Below are 20,611 nucleotides of genomic sequence, written 5' to 3'. Positions count from 1 at the left end.
TTTTTAACCAGCGCGTTCTTGACGGTCCAAGCAAGCAATGTTAGTAACAATGGGTCGAGGTAAACGTTGTACCGATTATCAGCGCCATATGTAAAAGCGAATGGCTGCTGCTGGCATTAAGCGCAAAAGGATCGAGTTCGTAATGGAACGATCGCGCACTTTTGTGGCAAACGCGCTTCGGACAACCGAAACGTGCTTAGACAACTGAAACGCGCCTGGACAACCGAAACGCGCAAGTCAACCGGACGTCCTCAGAAGACCACGGCAAAAGAAGACCGTAACATTGTTAATAGATCGAAAACACACTGATCGCGAGGGCGGTGGTCCTGCTTATCACACCAAAAACCTAACCCAAAACACAATAAAACTACTTACAAATCTATCCGAAACGACCTACTTGTGAAACAAACACACACATCAATACACATTCAAACATACATCCACACACACACACACATGCACACACACACATACATACACACACACACACACACACACACACACACAAACACACACACACATACACACACACACACACAAACACATACAAACCACACATAAACTTGGCCCAACGGGTGCACGGTGCGTTAAAAAACCAATGCCCTATTTTTCTGTCCGATACTGTATCAACACCAACGTCCATTACTAAAATCTCACTTGCTTCAGTCCTGGTGGTTTACAATGGAGCTTAGTAATTTTAAATAATCGTATCGCTGTTCTAGTTCTAGCGAAGCATAACCGTTAAACATTGCGAGGGTTGTGTGTGGTATCATCTGCTCGAGATCTTATAGTATATGAAATAATCTTTGATTTTTGCTCATAAATTATATTTTTTTCGGTGGTACTCATCGAAAAGATCACTAGTTATAATTTTGCGGATATTTGCAAAATAAAATGTCAAAATTCAGGTTTAGTATCCCGTCAAACATTGCGAGGGTTGCGAGTAGTATCATCTGCTCGAAATTTTATGGTATTTTAAATAATCGTTGATTTATTTCATGGCTTATTTTTTCTGCTGTTGTATTTGTCGAAAAGATCACTATTTCAATTTTTGTAGATTTTTTAAAATAAAATGACAAAATTCAGGTGTTTAGTATGCTACAATTTGCACTGTTATATCTGCTTTTGGGGTGCTATAATTATAACTACTATAATTAGGGTAGAAAAAACTACCAAGGCTCGCAAGCTCTTTAATGCGAGGGCTTTGGGGCGGTGAACTTGTATGGCGTGCGAGCCCTCGCGCGCCCTCGCAAATAGCTGTCAATTGCATGGCGGGTTGGTAGTTTTTTCACCCCTAGTTTTAGCAGTTATAATTATAGCACCCCGAGAGCAGGTATAACAGTGCGATTTGTAGCATACTTAACACCTGAATTTTGACATTTTAATTTAAAAAATCCACAAAAATTTAAAAAGTGATCTTTTCGCCAAATACTATCGCACAAAAAATAATCCTTGAATAAAAATCAACGATTTTTTGAAATACCATAAGATTTCAAGCAGATGATAGAACTCTCAACCCTCGCAATGTTTGACGGGTAGGGAAGAAGAAAGCTCTCAAAGTTAGGAAAGCTCCACTGGTTGTAGGTATCTCACAAACAGATGGCGCCACCAACTTTTTGCTAGTTTTAGAATGCATGAGTCGTTTGCCGTCTGCTAAACGATGTCTTTCTATATACCGTTTAGGTTGAGAGCTTGAGTCTTTTAGAACCCGTTTAGTGGTCGTTTCGTGGATTTGTGGCACTTGGATCAGGAATAAATGCTATTTTCACATTTAAAAATAAATGATTTTACAACCCAAGTAGCCTTAAGAAACTCTATTTGATTACTAACAGTTTTTTAAAGCCTTTGAAAATCAAATACAGTTTCTTAGGAGAGTATGACATTTGTCAGCGTTACAGCATAACGACGTATTCCGTTACCCTCTTTTAGATTCGGTTCAATATAACACACAGTGTTTTTCAAATTTTATCTACACCAGTTCCAATTTACTCAAAACTCTGAAAAATCATTGTTGTAGCAACTGCTGGAGTTGAGCAGTTCGAAGCGGAGCGGAACAAATCCGTTCATTTTTTAACTTGTTTACGCTGACATCACGAGCGGTTTAGATTTAATAAATAGATGACGAAAAGGCTTTTTCGTCCTCTTCTTCTCGGGCAAATCGTCGTTACAAGATTGGTAATTATTGGTAGCTTAGAAAACAGAAAGAAACGCGCAAAACTTTATCCGTAATTCTCCTTCGAGTTGACGATCATTTTTTATTCTTATTTATGTAATAATGCGTATTTATATTCACAACAAAATATTTGTTTGCTTAACAGTACGTAAACATGCTTTTCTTTTTTTCATTCATTTCAATCTGCGGTGATAAAAAAAAATTTTTTGAAAAAAATCTTATTTTTAAATTATATATGCAATGAGTTTGATAAAGGGTATGCAATATTTGCAAATGAGAAAAATCTTCATAAAACAATTTTCTCGTGCAAAATAATATGCTCTTGATTACGATAATTTTTAAGACATCCTGTCACGTACATAGCGCCCCCCTTTCTTATGTCAAAAAGTTCACCAAGCTTCGTGTGTATTGTGTGTAGATGATAACGCCAACGTCTGCAACAATGTTTATCAGCTATTGTTAAATTTGTGTATCATCATGCTTTTAACACTTTAAGCGCCGCGTCATATGATTTCGTATGACGGCTCTGCTCACCACTCAGCTTTGTATCTGACGCTCAGTGATTCTCTTGAGAACGAATGAGGTAGGAAAGAGAGAACGAGAACGACATGTGCTACGCCGCTTATCGCAATGAAACAAAAGAGTGATAACAATGGCACGAGAAACTGTCGCTCTCATCGCTCTCATGCCATGCGCTACGTGCTCACTCAAAAACTGTGACGTCAGGCTGGCGGTCAAAGTGTTAAAACAGGTCAGTGTATCGATTTAACATCTCGGTATCGGTTCTGTTAGCAATGTTGTAGCAATACCTCGCTGATACGGGGGTGGATCCGAAGCCTCTAGAAGGTTAACATAAGCTCTCCACCTCCTACTCCTACTTAATATGTCCCCGTCGTACAGAACGGTAACATGTCTCTCAATTATCCAAGCTTGGGTATACGGGGAAACCCATCCCCTTGGGCGGATGGGTTGCATGGCTAAATTGAGAGGGGGGTAGATGATTGACCTTCATGACTTTAGCTGGGATCGTCTGTTCTCCATGTTAGAAGCGGCTTCCCCCCAGCGTATGTCTCTTCCCGAAGGGCTGCACTGGCTTTTTCCGTCATGGCTCGCTGCAGGACTCTTAAAAACCAACGAGCATAGGCCCTATGACGAGACTGGTGGTTAGAGGAGAGGCCTTGCAAGCCACCCTCGTAAAAAAAACACCAAAGCAACGAACAGTCAACAAGAAGAAGAACCGTATCGGACCTATCGATTTAGACCCACGCATGGAAAAAGGACTTACGATTGGAAGCTCGGAACATGAAACTGCAAAACCTTCTCATCGGATGTGAAGACCCGAATTGCGTTCGATGAGGTCTGGGCCCGGTTTCGAAATAGTAGCACTTCAAGAGGTATGCTGGAAAGGCGTGACGGTGCGTCATTACCGTAGCAACTGCACGATCTACCAGAGCGGCGAAGAGACGCGCGAGCTCGGTACTGCGTTCATGGTGCTGCCCAACCAGCAAAACCGAAGCTATTGGAAAACTTTCCTGTGTGCCAAAACGAGAGGGCATGTCTTCTTTCTCTAGATTTTGGACGGCACAACGCCGATCGTGTGGCCTATGAACGAAAAACTGGAGAAGGGGAAACCGATATCCTTCGAGTAACACACACGCATGCATCTGCATGCGTATTCCGCTGAACCGAAACTACCCATCTCTCTCGATCTCCCTTGATTTTTCTGCTATCGCGCTCATCCGGGTGTTAGGCATCCACAGTCTGTCCAGAACTTTCACTGTGGAAGGATGTGTTGGAGTGATGTGTGATTTCTTGTGTCCCGTATTTTGCTCGTTTACGTTTTGTGCCGTGTTCCTTCTTCTTCAATTATGGATTGATTTATCCTTGTAAATTTCTGAGGTAAGTTTCTTATCCTTGTGTGTGCTTCAATGGGTACATTCAACTAACGCTTGTCGTCTAAAAAGTTACAGGTGCACGCGCATGTTAATCGACGGTTGCCAACATCCCGCAAAACGATCGACGGAAGGAAAACGGTGTCCGGTTTTAAAATATCAAGGTAAGCGTTTCTATAATCCTATGTGCAAAATATTGTTTAGTTGTTATAAAAAAACATGGATTAATTATTGGTTAATTTTCATCAACCAATTTCAACACAGCTCTTTCGTAGAAGAGCGCACATCAAGGACGCCAAGGATACGGCTAAACATGCGCAGCACCAGTCCGTGACGTCATTTCCAGACAGGCGCCGGCTGAACACGCGCAGCACCAGTCGAGGATATCCTAGCGCAGAGGGTAGAAGGAAGATCGAGAGGAAGGGTAATAGAAAGCAACCGCAGCATTTGGAAGGGGTGAAGCATCCTGCCGTATACAGAGTGTGAGTGTTCCAAAACGTATGTGGAAAGAGTAACACCAATAAACAGCATGCAAAGTGTGCATAAAGCAAAAAGAAAAAGCGTCACTACTACAACCAGCAATCCGAAAATATAAGGGGAGGGATAAATACAAATGTATGCGTAAGCAAGACCAGCAATCCAAGCATTTGAATGTGTGCGTCGGTTTGTGCCGTGCTGAAAGTTTTTACTTTAGCTGCTTCTAGTGTAAAAACTTAAGGAAAGCTTAAAGTAAAATTTTTTTACACGGGGCGCCTTCGGAAATTGTTGGCTGGGTGGGTGCGATGCAGCAGAGAGTGATCGGGTGGTGGCCGCCCACCCCTTTTTTGCTAGGATTTCTTTCCAAAACGATACAGTGCACACCATTATGCTAACGTAATTCGATTTATTGAATATCGAACCAACATAGAATACAAAGAAAACACAACACTTGCACAATAATCACTGCACTTAATTCTAAATTAGACACATAATTTAAAAAAAAAACTTTTTACAGTCGCACAGAGCAAAAAATAACAAATTCAGCACAGCACTTTCTGCTCCTCATCGCTGTTGCTCCTGGTTTTCTCTCGCGGCACTGTACGAGCCACTGCTCCAACACTACGACACAGCCACAGGTTTTGTTGTCTCCGTTCGCCGTGAAACACACATAAAATGGAAGAAAAATGTTATTAATTAGGAGGGAGGATGTTTGTTGATAATTTTAATCACTTTTACTTACCTTAAATAAAACCAATCTCCATTTTTCACGGGGTTTATCCGCCGACTACCAAGCGCAGAAACACTACACAAGCACCAACCTCACTGGACTGAACGTAAAGCCTACTGCGTGAATGTGTGTATGCGCTTCTGCCAAGCCAACCGCGCCGTACTGCGTGTGTAGCCAAGTGCGTGTGTGTGTATATTTGCACCACTGGACACAGAACACAAATCTCATCGCACAGCAGAGCGTGTGTCGCCAAGTGTACCCAGGCTGCAAATGACAGCTGAAAAGACGTCTTTTGGCGGTCTTTCGGGTCACCGAAAGTCCGCCGAAAGACGTCTATATAACACCAGTTTAGACCGACATTGACAACACCAGCGATGTTTTTCCTATGCGATGTATTTTGATGTCAATGTCAAAACATACAGTATTGCCAGCAAAAAAAAAATCAAAGCTTTGTTGCTGTCATTCTATCGTCTTGTTGAGCCGCGCACTGTCAATCACACGTATTGCGTTGTGCGTTTCGCTGATAAGCTGTGGTGTGTGTTGTATATCGTTCTAATGTTAGGTTATTATTTAGTGTAAGAGATATAGATTTACCTTTTCATTCTTCGATGAATGGATTTGAACTCGTTCCTTCGAATGTGCAGTACATATCCCCACCGCAGTAGTGATTGGCCCAACGCTCCCCCGCTGATAGACACGCAACTATAGCGCTATATAAACCATCAGGGACGCAGGATGGAAAAGTGAGTTCATTGTAGAAAAAAAGTGTTTTGCATTTAGTCGTTCTCACGCGAACATATTTCCATACTTTCAGCGCAAAACGTCCGAGGTTCATCGTTCAAATGAAAAATGGGAAGGCTGTATTGTTACCGATCAATCAAGCATGTAAGGGTAAATACGTAGACGAGGTATTCGCTTCATTTACAAATGAATGGTTTATTTCTAGCCTCTACTCCGCCAGTTAAAATAAACTCCTATCATCATTTACATCCGGATGTTTTGGAAGATTTATCCTCGTGCTCAGATAAAACACAAACATACGAAGAGCATAACGAAAATTTCATCCAAACACCGAGCACCTCACGACAACACTTGCAAAAAAGTAAACAGAGTGTTCCTTTTTGATGGCAATACTGCATGCTAATTTTCATGTTTTATGTTTCCAGACCCACTTCCGAAGCAAAAATCCTGTTCAACACAAACCAATAGACAACCTGAAGGAGATTATTTATGGAACGAAATTATCAACAAACTAGACTTAATACAACAGGAGCAAAGACAGCAAGCAGAGATATCAAACAAGAGAATAGCAGCTTTGGAAGGACAAATCAAATTGATGCGCTCGGAATTCAACATTGTCTCTGACAAATTGATTCCTCGTCCAGGGTTTGTGGCTGTGTCGAGTTTTGAGTGGGAACCACTAGCAAACAAAAATGATCTGGACACGCTTGAAAAAAGATTGTCGGAACCTGAGTTTAGAAAGAATTTCAATGACTATTTAGAAACTCGTCTACCATCAGATTGTTCAGAAGAAAGGATGCATGCGGCTATGGACATAATATTTACAAAGGAGCTAGTGACTCAAATCACGTGGACGGGCATAAGTCGTCCCATTGAAAAAATATGCTTTTTCGAATACAAAAATATAATTAGGCAATTTAAAGACATAGGAACATACGGAGGTGTTACACCATCTGATAAAGCAATCAAAGTTTTTTTTCAAAACAAATTCAAGCATGGTGGTCAAAGGCTAAACTTAGTTGGATTAGTTAGAACTTCTCATCATCGACGCTAGAAATCGTATAAGTTGCTCATTGTCGTTATGTAAGTTAGAAATGAATGAATTTATTAAATGTGTTCGGAAATACCATCATGTGATATGAAAACCATAAGAATTGCAATAAAGATTAAATTTAAAATGTACATTTCTGTTTTATTCAATTAACGTATGAACTAACGGAACAAAGTCGAATTCGTTGTCTTTTGGGAGAGGAACAGCTACCAATTTACATTTCACATCTTGTAAATCAATTTGTACTTCTGTTTCCTCAAAGCTACGGAGATTTCCACGGTGCATATTAATCATCTTAGATGTAAAGGGATAATCAAAGCAATGAGTAGAGTTGCTTAATTTTCTGGCGATTATTTTTAGGCTTGTTACATTTTCCTGTGCAACTACATTAATGTACTGGCAAACATTTCCAGATTTGGTTAAAAACCACCCATCTCGGTGTCCAGGTTTCAAGCAAAATCCTTTGCGAACATGGAGAGTGGTAATGTTACCTCTCTGTTTAATAGATGGAAAACTTGAAATATCATCTTTTTTATGGACATAATACGCTTCTTGTTCTGCAATTCTATTAATAACTTGTTCCAAACTCTTCCATCCGTTACGCAACAAATTTTTTATGTGTTGTAGAGCATTTTCGAATAAATAAGAAGATAACGTCCGCAGTGGACCAAATTCATCTACTTCTTCGAATATGTGTGTAAGATTGTGAACGTTGCTCGAGATAAACTGTGGTCCGTAAACATCAACATACTTTTTTACAAAAAGAGTAATTAAATTATTAGCAAGCGGCCAATGTTCTTTGTAGATGTTCGAGGAGAATAATGACAGAAATACAACATATAATGTTTGTGCTGTTCATCACTCATGATGTTTTTCAACACCGAAAAACTTGCATAGTATAAAAATGATGAAAACTCTGAGCCTTTCCAGTGATTCACATCGTGTAACGATCGAAATTTTCTATGGATTTCTATTGGCAATTGGATTGTCATTAGCATACCAGATATTGTCGTTATTTCAGTAAACGACAATTTTTTTTTAAACCCAAATTTACCAAACAACAAGCCGATCAATATCCGTTTGGTGACACCAAGATCTATCAAATGTAGTTGATCACAAACTATTATTTGCTTCACAAGATCAAAATTATTTAACAAGAGTAGTGGCGAGTCAAGTTTATGATGACCACCATACTTCCGCTTTCTAAAATGTCTATCGGTTCTTTTTGGTGCGCTACAATCAAGGAAAGTTGTTCTTCCTTGCATTTTGACACCTTTGGTAGTGCATTTCAAACAACCATCAAATGAATTGAAGTTGGCGACACCTGTAAAAAACGAATTAAATCAATAGTTTGTGCTTTAGAAGTATAAAATGCAATTTTGTTTTACCTTTTATAAACGCCCGTGCTGGTGAATCGGCAATTATGGCGCGTACCACTACATCAACTCTCACGCCGTTGATTTGTACCCCATTGCTAGTTAATAGGTTTATTTCTTCGATGAACTGCTTTAAAAAATATTCGATGCTAGGTTTCTTTATTCCGCTGTAAATTGAAACAATCATAACAGGAATTTCTGGCATGTTATGAATATTTATTAAAATCGGCCAGAATTGTAAATTATTGCTTTTAAATATCGGCAAACCATCGATGGATACATTAAGCAAGAGTGTGGTGTCCGAATTCAGAGATGTATTACTGCAAACATACATTAATTAGTTTGTTTATGAAAAGTAAGACAGAAACATTTTCATGAATGTACTTTAGCTTGTTCGTGAGACATTTCTGCACTCCATAATACCAGTACTGACCACCTTCTACCGTCAGGATATCAGCCGAAATATTTCGATTGATTTTTAGTAGGGTTCTAGCGTCTTTAGGTAGGTTACAGGAACTCACTTTTCGAAGTATATCCATCACTTGGGCAATCGAGTCGTATGTTTGGTTTGTTGATATTGCCCATTGACGCAAAGCATCTTCAGCAGAGAATGGGTCATCTGATGCTGCTGGATCTATATCATCATCCGAACTTTCCATTAAATAGTCGATTACATCATCATCGGCTTCTGATAGATAAGCAGCTTCCCCTTCGTAGAAAGTTTCACCGACGATATTATCCTGTGCAAGTGCATCACTGCCTTGTGAAGAATTTTTAGGGGCGCCACAAAAGTGGTCCCTAACTTTTTAAAGAGATACGCAACACGCTTTGCGAACTACGTTTTGGTAGAATTCGATTTATTTTTTTCTTTTAAGCCGCGGAACGGTGAGTTCGGGAGAGACGCGAAAATTAGTGTTGTTCGTTCGAGAGTTGCTGGAGAAGAAGTGTGTTGGGTAAGCCGGACGGATATGCGCGTGTCGGTGTTGAAACGTTTAGGACGAGAGAGAGCGTGTATGGAGCAAGCCACCGTTTTTATAGCTGCGGTGCAGCATGCTACCACTGTTTGTCCTGCTCTAGCTTTGTGTGCAGTCCCTGCCTAACTAGCCCGTTAAACATTTTCTGTCGGTAGTTCTAGGTGTGCGCACCAGATGGTGCTCTGGTCGCTACAGGATTCCCCTCCTAGAGCGGTGTTACTGGTATCGTAGAGGAAAGCGAGTTTCCGTTGAGCCCTGGTAACACCGGTCGATACGATCGATTTAATGTCGTAGGATAGGTGGTGGTGGGGCGAGCTGGCGGTTGGTGCAGCTGGCGGTCGATGCTGCTGCAGGTAGCGACGGTGCATGCGAAATCGATTAAGTGCACTTTCGGGCTTTCAGCGTTTAGGTCGGTGTCGACGGCGGAGACATCGAAGTCGTGTTTTGCCGGCTCGTCAACTGTTGTTCGGGCGATGGCAGTTGGGACATCGGAGTTATGTGCGCGTCCGGTCATCGGCGGGCGATCGAGTGACGGTATCACGAGGCCGATATGGTCGTGGTTGTTCGTTGCTTGGGTTGGTTTCAGGCGGTTGACGGAGATTAGCGTAGCTGTCCGTTACAAAGATCTGAAACGACTTCGAAAATTTGTGTAAGTGCTTGGTATGAAGCGTGATACGTTTGTTGCGGCGACGGTCGAATGATATGTTGCTATGGGCGAGCAACTGTTCCAATCGGTCAAAGTGCCAGACGGTGTCCTGTAGGAACGTTGAAACAAGTGTCGATACGTTTCGGTTTGATATCGTTCGGGTCAGCAGGTAAGCAGATTGGTGCTGGTCGGTAGCGGTTACCCTGGCTGAGCGAAAAAGTACCCGATGATGTCTGGGCAAGTGGATGAGCAGGAAAGCAGACGAATCCTGTTCCCCCTTACGGTCCTGCCAAACGAATCGTAGTGTCATCGGTTGGGCGAAGGATCTCGCTTTAGGGTTCGAGTAGCGGTCGATGTGGGGATTATGCTTCGAGGTCGGCATACGTAGCGTGTAGCGTTTTCGGTCGGGCCGCGGTGCGGCAGATTCGGTATCGATTCGATTAATCGCTTAGGTGTCGGCATCGGTAGCGACGAAGGAACGTGGCAAGGCGATCATTTTCCGTTGATACTAATCGTCGCGAGTTTTCGATGGTTCGTGGTGAGGAAGTCGATTGCGTACTGCCTCGTTGCGGTCCATGGTGGCACGAGCAAAGAGACCGACAGTTAACGCCTCCTGACCGAATAGGTAGTGGTCGGTAGGTTGTTCGAAAGCTAATAGAAAGCTTGGGTGCCTGGCGCGGACTGGAAGGTAGTCGTCTTCGGCGGTCCGGATGCGAGGTCGGTTATCGGTCGGTTGCGAGGTACCGCATGGTCGGCGGTCGGCGGCGGTTTTCCCGTTGACGTAGGGGTAGCACATCATTTTTTATCGCTGCAGAATGTTCGCAGTTAGTCGTAAAAGGGTGGATCTTACCTTAATAGCACGACGATGATGACGTATGATCGATGTCGTGGTGACGGCGTGCGTAGTGGCGTCTTCGCGGGGCCTGCTGTCAGCGGCCCTCCCGGTCGGGTAGATCCACGCGAACACGATGATGGCGGCAGCGGCTCTCTCGTCTATGGTGTTAAGCGGTGATGATGACGCGAACACTCCTGGTTGTCTCCCCGTTCATACACGGGTAGAGATGAGAACGATGAAGTGCGTCGGTTCGCATGATGGTGTGCGTCGTCCTTTTTCGCGAGCAGCAAATGGCGTCTTCTCACTTGCGATGAAATGGTGCAGACCAAATGGCGGCGTCGTTTTTCTTGTCGGCTGGATCCAAGCGGGTTCGCCTTCGAGCGAAATAATCGTGATGGCGGCGATGTGTCACTACTGCTACGGCTGGGAACTTTGCGTGCGCAACTCGACGTTGGTGTCTTCCTTCTTGATCGCACCCGTAGATGGAAGCACACACAAACGGAAAATTCCCAGTAGCACGAGGTGTAGAAACAGCTTGCGAGGCGGTGATCGGCGTCGAGGAGACCACCAGCGGAGATTGTCGTCGATCCGCTTCCAAGAATTGCGTCGATTGCGTCAGCCGTCGAAAGAAGGATGGAATTTTTTCTGCTGCGCCGATGATGGTGTGTGTGCGCTTGTCGCGGTTCGAGGCGGCGCGCGTGTGTGCGGGTGGTTCTTTTGTTTCGCTGAATGCAGGAACGCTCCGTGTAGCTACGGGCGCACTAACACGGCGTTGCTGTTTTTTCGTCGGCCCTCACTCAACGTCCTGTGATTGATGAAAGGGCGCTCGTTGCACACTTTACAGGGAAAGAGGGGAGGAGGCCAGCTGCGTTGCCGGTACCTCTAACGCTGGTAGCACTCCCGGTCGTAGGCACACACACACACGTTGTCTTCTCTGCGTCTATCTCCGATGCCGGTGGCACGTTTTAACACGTTCAACGCGGTACAAGTTTGCGATGCGTAGTACACACACACACTCACGTACGAATTCGCGGCGTCGGTTGCGGATCACGTCGGGGTCACCAGTTTTAGGGGCGCCACAAAAGTGGTCCCTAACTTTTTAAAGAGATACGCAACACGCTTTGCGAACTACGTTTTGGTAGAATTCGATTTATTTTTTTCTTTTAAGCCGCGGAACGGTGAGTTCGGGAGAGACGCGAAAATTAGTGTTGTTCGTTCGAGAGTTGCTGGAGAGGAAGTGTGTTGGGTAAGCCGGACGGATATGCGCGTGTCGGTGTTGAAACGTTTAGGACGAGAGAGAGCGTGTATGGAGCAAGCCACCGTTTTTATAGCTGCGGTGCAGCATGCTACCACTGTTTGTCCTGCTCTAGCTTTGTGTACAGTCCCTGCCTAACTAGCCCGTTAAACATTTTCTGTCGGTAGTTCTAGGTGTGCGCACCAGATGGTGCTCTGGTCGCTACAAATTCATACCTTGTTCAGCTACTGCAACCCGTATCAAAATAATTGTTATAAATGAAGTAATACATAATTGCAATAAACCTCATACCATTGGAAGTTCCACTAGGGCCGGCACCGTAATCTATCTGGTTTTCATGTTCCAAACGATCACGGTGGCGATACAAGTAAGAATTATATTTGATACGCTTCGAGAAACTTTTATTCATAGTGATTTCCACGAAAACAACGACGACAAAACTATTTTTAATCACAAATCGCTTCAATTACAAGATATGGCTGCAACAATGGCTCGCTATCAATTTGTGTGTGATATGACATCTGAAAGTAAACAATCGGTTGCGGTCAAAATACCACCATGAAGAAGATGAAGCTTTCAGAAGAAGAAACACGATCAACGTTTGCCACAGCGTGTTGTTTTGTATAGATTGCCAAATCTAAAGAAATTCGAGCCGAATTGAGACGAAACGTGTTTATTAATAGCAAATCAAAATTTCAATATTTTCTTTAATATTTCATTCCAAATAGTCAACAAATATGCATTAAAAGCAAGTGAACTCGTCAACCATGTATTATAATTAAGATGTATTGGTCTTTCGGGCTGTCATTTGCAGCCTGGGTATGCATGTGTTTATTTGCACCACTGAATTCTGAACGTCCACCACACAGTGTGTATCGCCAAGTGCGTGGCTGTGTGTAGTATCACCGTGGACTGCAGAAAACTACCTGCACTAGAACAGAGCGCTGGTATGGTCAAATGTGTGCATGTGTGTACTTGCTCCACTAAAAGCCGGTATCGCACCAGATTTCGGGTGTCGCCTTGTGCGTGCGTGTGTGTTATTCTCACAGCACACTCGTTCATCATTTTTTTCGTTCTTTCGCTTGAGCCACTCGATTTCGTTCTTCGCTGATTTTGGCAGCGCACGAGGGGGTTTCGGCTTCAACTTCCAACAACAACAACCACACGAGGAGGCTCGGGGACACTCATCAGGGGAAAATCGCTCAAATTAGAGCGAGAGGCAGATAGAAAAAGTGAAAGGTCAATATAAAATCTTCGGCTTTTGACCGTTGGGAAGTAGCAGAGCCGAAGTTTTTCAGAGATTTTTCTGTGTGCCAAAGCGAGATGCCTTGTCTTCTCTCTCTAGATTTTGGACAGCAAACCGCCGCGCGTGTAGAGGTGTGTGCGTGTGATGAAAAATGATGGATGAAAAACGCGAGGAGCGGTGTCTGAAGTCTTTCGTTGGTCACACACACATGCATCTACCAGCGGATTGCGCTACACCGAGTCTACCCATCTCTCTCGATCTACCATGATTTTTATGCTATCGCACTCATCCGGGAGTTAGGCATCCTCAGTCTGTCCAGAACTTTCCCTGTGGAAGGATGTGCGGGAGTGATGCGCGATTTCTTGTGTCCCCTACTTTCCTTGTTTACGTTTTGCGCAGTGTTGCTTCTTATTCCATTGTGGAATGATTTATCCTAGCTAACTTGTTGAGGTAAGTTTCTTGATCTCATATGTGCTTCAATGTACCAATTCAACTAATGCTTATCGACTTCAAAGTTACAGGTGCATGCGCCATTCATCAACGCCTACGTGTTGGCATCATCAACAATCTTCAAAGTGGGTGATGGAAAGAAATGGTTTTCCAGTTTTAAAATATTAAGGTAAGTGTTGCTCTCATCATATACGCAAAACTATCCAAAGTAATACGTACTACATACATTAATTATTGGTTCATTTTTATTGACAGCGTTCAGCACAACTCAGCCACAAAACAACGCACTGGATTGCGCTAAGAACCTTTCGAAACGCGCGCAGCCCCCGGGAGCGGTAGGAGAAAGGAACAACGAGAGGAGGAAAAACTAAAGCCAGCGCGCAGCTCTGATGGTACCGCGGACGCGGTAAGAAGAAAAAAGATCGTTTTGTGTTTCGGACTGGTGCACAATTGAGGATATTTAAGACACACGCGGCTCTTCTGTATAAACCACTTATATTCTAATATAAATAACATATATTCTACAGGACTGTTGTGTGTGTCGGGTCGTGGCCTATGATCGAGTGCCGACCCTCGGTAGCCCGATCGCTCCCGAAGCCCTTAACGGCCATTCGGACGTCGGATGCTGTCAGTTGCACGACAGCATCGAGTCGCGGTTACACTGCACCGTTTCTGTACACAACATCTCCCTCTCTTAATTCAGCTGGTACAGCTGCAACCTGCGCGACGCCCTTCTATCACGAGAAGAGCGGCGAGGTGGACCATTCATTTGTTCACGTGCGCAGACTATGCTAGGGGAATGTTGTGCCACGATGGCTAAAACTGGGTTTGCTAAAATGCTAAAAATTGTGACGGCTATTTTGTTCCAGAAACTCTACCCTCAGCCATTAAAACATCCTACCGTAAATTAATACCATTATTTTCCATTCTTGTATCACTTAATTTCTAGCACTTCTTTGAGACATGTACCCTCTCGCCAGGGATCCTTTAAATCATATGCCCGTTTATAAATCATTATTTACGCCTACGCTAAGGTTCTTGCGACCTCACGTGTCTCCCTTTTCTTTGGTACGCTTCGTGACAAAATATCGGCGAGGGCTGTTTACGAAGGTAATTGGCGCTATCTATTCGACCTTCATAATTGCCATAGCTATATAATCTGCGCAGCATTGTATCACGTTGCATGGGCTTAACCACCTCATTGTAAAGGAGTGGAATTGCATTTCCCGTGCCTGCTGCATAATCTATGCCATCACCAGCCTTTATACTAGCTACTAGACATTCGGTCTGTTTTTTTTTTATCAAGCCTATCATGCTGCTTTAAATTTCTGCCCTCTCTATAGCAATAACTTTCAATGGGTGTTGCCCACAGACCCAACAACTCAAACAGATCCGCATCGAATAGCATAAGATCATGTTTTGCCACTCTTATGGTTACTTCAGCCGTAACATTGCCTAGTGTGGCCTCACATAGAAATTCACCCTCGAGCATAAGACCAGCTCCTGAAGCAGTTCTCGCTGCGACGGAAAGGGGTTTGAGCCGGGGGCTCCCTATTTGTTTCCATGTACTCATGCCTATTATAGAAATATCCGACCCTGAGTCGAGTTGCAGGTGAACTGGCTTGTTGTTGAGACTAATCTCCACGTATTTTCTCCTAGATGCTACGCTCTGCACACTCACAGTTACCACTTGTGCAACATTCCCTTCCTGTTCCTCATATCTGAGGCCATACTCAGGATGCCTAAATTTCCTTCGATTTTTGTTGCAATGACTAGCTTTGTGGCCTATCCGCCTACACTTTAAACATTCTTTAGTACGATATGGGCAATCACGTTGCCAGTGGTTATCCCCACATGCCCAGCAGGGCTTACTCTGCGTCGTACGCTGATCTAGCTGCGATCTTTTGGCTTGTAAGTGTCTTTCCGACTGTACAGCCAACACATTCTCCTGTGCTGGGGACTCGATCATGGCACTATCCTTCTTTAAGTTAACTATCCTGCCGCACTCCGCCGACAACTGCTGCAGCGTAATATCTGCTTTATCTTCTATTCGCGCAAGCAGCCTCGTACGGAAGTCAACATCGTGCCCTGACTTCAACCCGCACACAAACAATAAACACTTAAATTGTTCCTCTGTAAGCTTTCCAAGCTCAAATCCGACGCACGCCTTGTTCAACCTACACGCATATGACATATGGTCTTCATTCTTATTTTTCGCTATTTGCAAGCACTTGAACCTTTTGCTAAGCAACGACTCTCGCGTGTCAAACAACTCGGTCAACCTCTGGACCGTTTCCGCAAACGAAAAATCTCCCGCTTTCCGGGGCAATATAAACGACGTGTACCTGTCGTGCTCGACCGGACCTAACTTCCTCATCAACAGCCTGATTTTCGCGGCTTCATCTATACGCTCCGCATCTTTCCTAAACTGCTCCTCATATCTCGCAAACCACCCACCGAACGTTACACCTCCTTCCTCATCATAACGAAATTCCGTTATATTTCTCGCTAGCGTGTCAATGATCTGCTCGGGGTGTACCGCGGCCGTAGACGCACCTAAGTAATTTAAACGCTGGCATAATAATTCAGTAATCAGCTGCTGCTGCTGTGCCATCTGCTTTTGTAGCTGTTGTAGCGTTTGCATCATCGTATTATCACTTCCACTCAAATACGGACCTGTACTTTGGTGCTGCTGTGCGGGAGCCGACTGCGATGGCGCCGTTGGAGCTGACAGCAATGGCGCCTGACCACCGTGGAACAGTGGCAATGATCCGGATTGCGATGGCGGTTGCGCACGTATCTTGCTGACGCAACGGCGCGGCATCTTCACTTCGCTGCATACCACCGAGAATGCGCTGGTCGCCCAAAAGATGCACGTTGGGTTGCAGCATCGCACCGTTCTGCGGAATTAGCCCTCCGCTCGCGCTAGCTAGCCCTAGCGATGAACGACGCATCTCCTCGTCCATGGCACCAGTCTCCTCAGAGGACATCCTTCGCCGCTTGGGTCGCGGAATTTTCACACGAATAAATGAAACGAAACAAACAATTAGAACCTCGTCGCCACTTTTGTGTTTCGGACTGGTGCACAATTGAGGATATTAAAGACACACGCGGCTCTTCTGTATAAACCACTTATATTCTAATATAAATAACATATATTCTACAGGACTGTTGTGTGTGTCGGGTCGTGGCCTATGATCGAGTGCCGACCCTCGGTAGCCCGATCGCTCCCGAAGCCCTTAACGGCCATTCGGACGTCGGATGCTGTCAGTTGCACGACAGCATCGAGTCGCGGTTACACTGCACCGTTTCTGTACACAACAGATCGAGAGGAGGAAGAACGGTAAATTTGGAAGGGGGAGACCGTTCTGCCGTCTACACAGTGTGAGTATGCCAAAGCACGTGTTGGAACGGAGAGAAAAAGTGTGGAATAAACTGCATGCGAATGTGTGCATACACCAAATGTAAACATGTGTGCCTCATCATTTCTATAAGCAATCCGAAAAGGGGGTGGAGTAAACACATTGGTATGCGTGAGATGCAGAAGAAATCAGAGCGTGATAGTATGTGTGAACGCGATCGTTCGGGTGGAAGGTGTCTATGTGTGCGTGAAACCACATTTACTCTTCTACTGCAAGTAGGTACGTAAGTGGGTACATATGAGTACAGGACGATCCCATACAAAACTTCGGCTTTTTGCGGACTGGGACCTTCCAAAACAACAACCACACGAGGAGGCTCGGGGACACTCATCAGGGGAAAATCGCTCAAATTAGAGGGAGAGACAGATAGAAAAAGTGAAAGGTCCATATAAAATCTTCGGCTTTTGACCGTTGGGCGATCAATGAGCGAATATGCAGGTTGAGAATTCGTGGCAGATTCTTCAACCTGAGCATTATTAATATTCATAATCCGCACCTTCGGAGCACCGATGACGAGAAGGAGGCCTTCTATACGCAGCTGGAGAGGGAGTACGACCGCTGCCCACAACATGACGTGAAGATTGTCTTCGTAGACCTTAATGCTCAGGTCGGACAGGAGGAGGCATATAAACCAACGATTGGAAGCTGACAAACGACAACGGCCCCAGGCTGATAAACTTTGCCTCCTCCAAGCAGGGGTTGCTCCTAAAACCGCAATGTGCTGGGATGCGGTAGGAAATCTCCTGACGGACGAGCAGGATGTGATCGAAAGGTGGAAGTGCTTTTACGAAGGACATCTGAATGGAGCAGAGACAGGAGAGGCTGGAGCAAGTGGCAGAACAAGGCAACCACCACAGCAGCAGCACAGCAGTAACAACAGTGACAGCAACGGAACAGACGACGAGGTGCCCCCGCCATCTCTGGATGAGATTGCCAGCGCCATCAAGCAGCTTAAGAGCAATAAGTCTGCCGTCAGCGATGGACTGCCGGCCGAGCTCTTCAAGATGGAGCCGGAGAGGCTTACCGTCAAAATGCAGCTGATCGTGAAAGTCAGGGAGCAGGAGGAACTATCTATCTATCTATACTATACTATATATATATATATATAGTATATATATATATAGTATATATATATAGTATAGTATAGATCTTTTGGGCGACCAGCGCATTCTCGGTGGTATGCAGCGAAGTGAAGATGCCGCGCCGTTGCGTCAGCAAGATACGTGCGCAACCGCCATCGCAATCCGGATCATTGCCACTGTTCCACGGTGGTCAGGCGCCATTGCTGTCAGCTCCAAGGGCGCCATCGCAGTCGGCTCCCGCACAGCAGCACCAAAGTACAGGTCCGTATTTGAGTGGAAGTGATAATACGATGATGGGTACGTAAGTGGGTACATATGAGTACAGGACGATCCCATACAAAACTTCGGCTTTTTGCGGACTGGGACCTTCCAAAACAACAACCACACGAGGAGGCTCGGGGACACTCATCAGGGGAAAATCGCTCAAATTAGATATAAATTAGATCAATATATATATATATATATATATATATATATATATATATATATATATATATATATATATATATATATATATATATATATATATATATATATATATATATATATATATATATATATATATATATATATATATATATGTTCACATACAAATGTAAATGTATTAATGTTGATTGGAACAGGTTGGCTGATAAGTCCCCGGTCTGACACATAGATGGCGCCGCTAGTATTAAATGCATATTATTTGTATATACAGTCTGTTCCCGAGTTACACGGTTCTCGACTTACGCGAATTCGGAGATACGCGGTTTTCTAAATTTGACAGATTAAATGTCAAATCAGTACAATTTGCTTCAAGTGCGGTATAAATTGCATTTTTGCTAACAAATTGAAACCGCTTAAAAGCCAGAAATATTAGGATTTTCTGCACGAATCATATCAAATATATGATAAAGTGTATAAAGGTACTAAATTAAATCAAAAACTCCGAGTAATCAATAGTATTTTTGTCAAAAAATGTGAAATTCGACTTACGCGGATATTCGAGTTACGCGGATTCGTCGGGGACGCAGAAACCGCGTAACTCGGGAACAGACTGTAGTACCAACCTTCAAATGATTCGTGTCAAAATTTGTCTGTATGTCAATTAGTTTGTGAGACAGAGCGTCTTTTGTCAAGCAACTTTTGTTATTTTGTTGTTCCACCAAGACAACGCACCGTGCCACAAGTCATTGAGAACGATGGCAAAAATTCATTAACTAGTCTTCGAATTGCTTCCCCACCCATCGTATTCTCCAGATCTGGCCCCCAGCGACTTTTTCTTGTTCTCAGACCTCTAAAGGATGCTCGCATGGAAAAAAATTGGGTGCAATGAAGAGGTGGTCGCCGAATCTGAGGCCTATTTTGAGGCAAAACCGAAGGAGTACTACCGAAATGCTATAAAAAAATTGGAAGGTCGTTATAATCGTTGTATTGCTCTTGAAGGGAACTATGTTGAATAATAAAAACGACAAATGAATTTTGACAAAAAAATGTGTTTTTCTTTGTTAGATCGGGGACTTATCAGCCAACTTGTTATGTATGTTCTAAATGTTTCGACAAATTAGTAAGAGAACCAGAGCAATAAAACAATGAAATTGTGATTTTTATTAGTGATTCTATGTTTTTATTATAGATTAATGATTCAGAGTTTATTCTAATCCACTAGGAGTTTTAAAATTACGAAAAACAAATAATTATTCACTTTGAATGCTGCCGAAAATAGGTACACGGCGAATGTTGATTTTTGACAGATCATTGCTCTGCCCAAATCGGACTTAATTTACCCCTATCTTACCGCTAAATTACCGGTAATTTAAGAGTAATTTAATGGTAAATTAGCAGTCGGTTATTTACCCATTCGAGCGGTTTTGACAGATCCTATTCCTTCCTCTATTTTGTTTTTTATTTTTTTCGGCCAAATTGTTAAAAAATAACACGAAATCTATTATATTAAAGTTTAATGGTTCTATTCAATCATTTTCCTTAACTTATACAAACGATTACAATGTATTTTTTTTTTTTTAGCAAACTCGACTTGAACCGCCGCTTCACCCGGAGAAGGTGGTGCACAAATAGCACTAATAAACGCAATTCTCGGCTGTTTTTTTACGTTTTACAATTTTACACACACCGCCGACGTCTTCTTCCACTAAATATCCTTAAAACAATGCTCTTTTTGTTCTAATTTATATCTTTTCACTGACAACAAACGACAACACTTCGTACCGCTAAATTGTTCTTAAATTACTGTTATAACAGACACAAAACTGCTCGAATCG

General features: G+C 43.5%; 3 long non-coding RNA genes and 1 pseudogene across 3 annotated transcripts; 3 read left to right on the top strand and 1 right to left on the bottom strand.

The window, feature by feature from the left end:
* Positions 1-2,927: 2,927 nt before the first annotated feature.
* LOC133393506 (uncharacterized) lies at positions 2,928-4,592 on the top strand. Its single transcript, XR_009766212.1, has 3 exons — positions 2,928-4,072; positions 4,138-4,229; positions 4,330-4,592. It is a non-coding gene; the product is annotated as an uncharacterized LOC133393506 (long non-coding RNA).
* Positions 4,593-4,992: 400 nt separating this feature from the next.
* On the top strand, positions 4,993-7,195 carry LOC133393508 (uncharacterized). Its single transcript, XR_009766215.1, has 4 exons — positions 4,993-6,015; positions 6,087-6,157; positions 6,219-6,374; positions 6,439-7,195. It is a non-coding gene; the product is annotated as an uncharacterized LOC133393508 (long non-coding RNA).
* On the bottom strand, positions 7,185-10,424 carry LOC133393502 (uncharacterized; annotated as a pseudogene).
* Positions 10,425-13,044: 2,620 nt separating this feature from the next.
* LOC133393845 (uncharacterized) lies at positions 13,045-14,577 on the top strand. The gene is made up of 3 exons (XR_009766431.1): positions 13,045-13,846; positions 13,912-14,015; positions 14,102-14,577. It is a non-coding gene; the product is annotated as an uncharacterized LOC133393845 (long non-coding RNA).
* Positions 14,578-20,611: the final 6,034 nt, after the last annotated feature.

Source organism: Anopheles gambiae, chromosome 3 (genome assembly GCF_943734735.2).
Source record: "Anopheles gambiae chromosome 3, idAnoGambNW_F1_1, whole genome shotgun sequence".
Classification (NCBI taxonomy): domain Eukaryota; kingdom Metazoa; phylum Arthropoda; class Insecta; order Diptera; family Culicidae; genus Anopheles; species Anopheles gambiae.
Note: the sequence above shows the minus strand (reverse complement) of the source record. Positions and strands in the feature narration are given on the sequence as shown.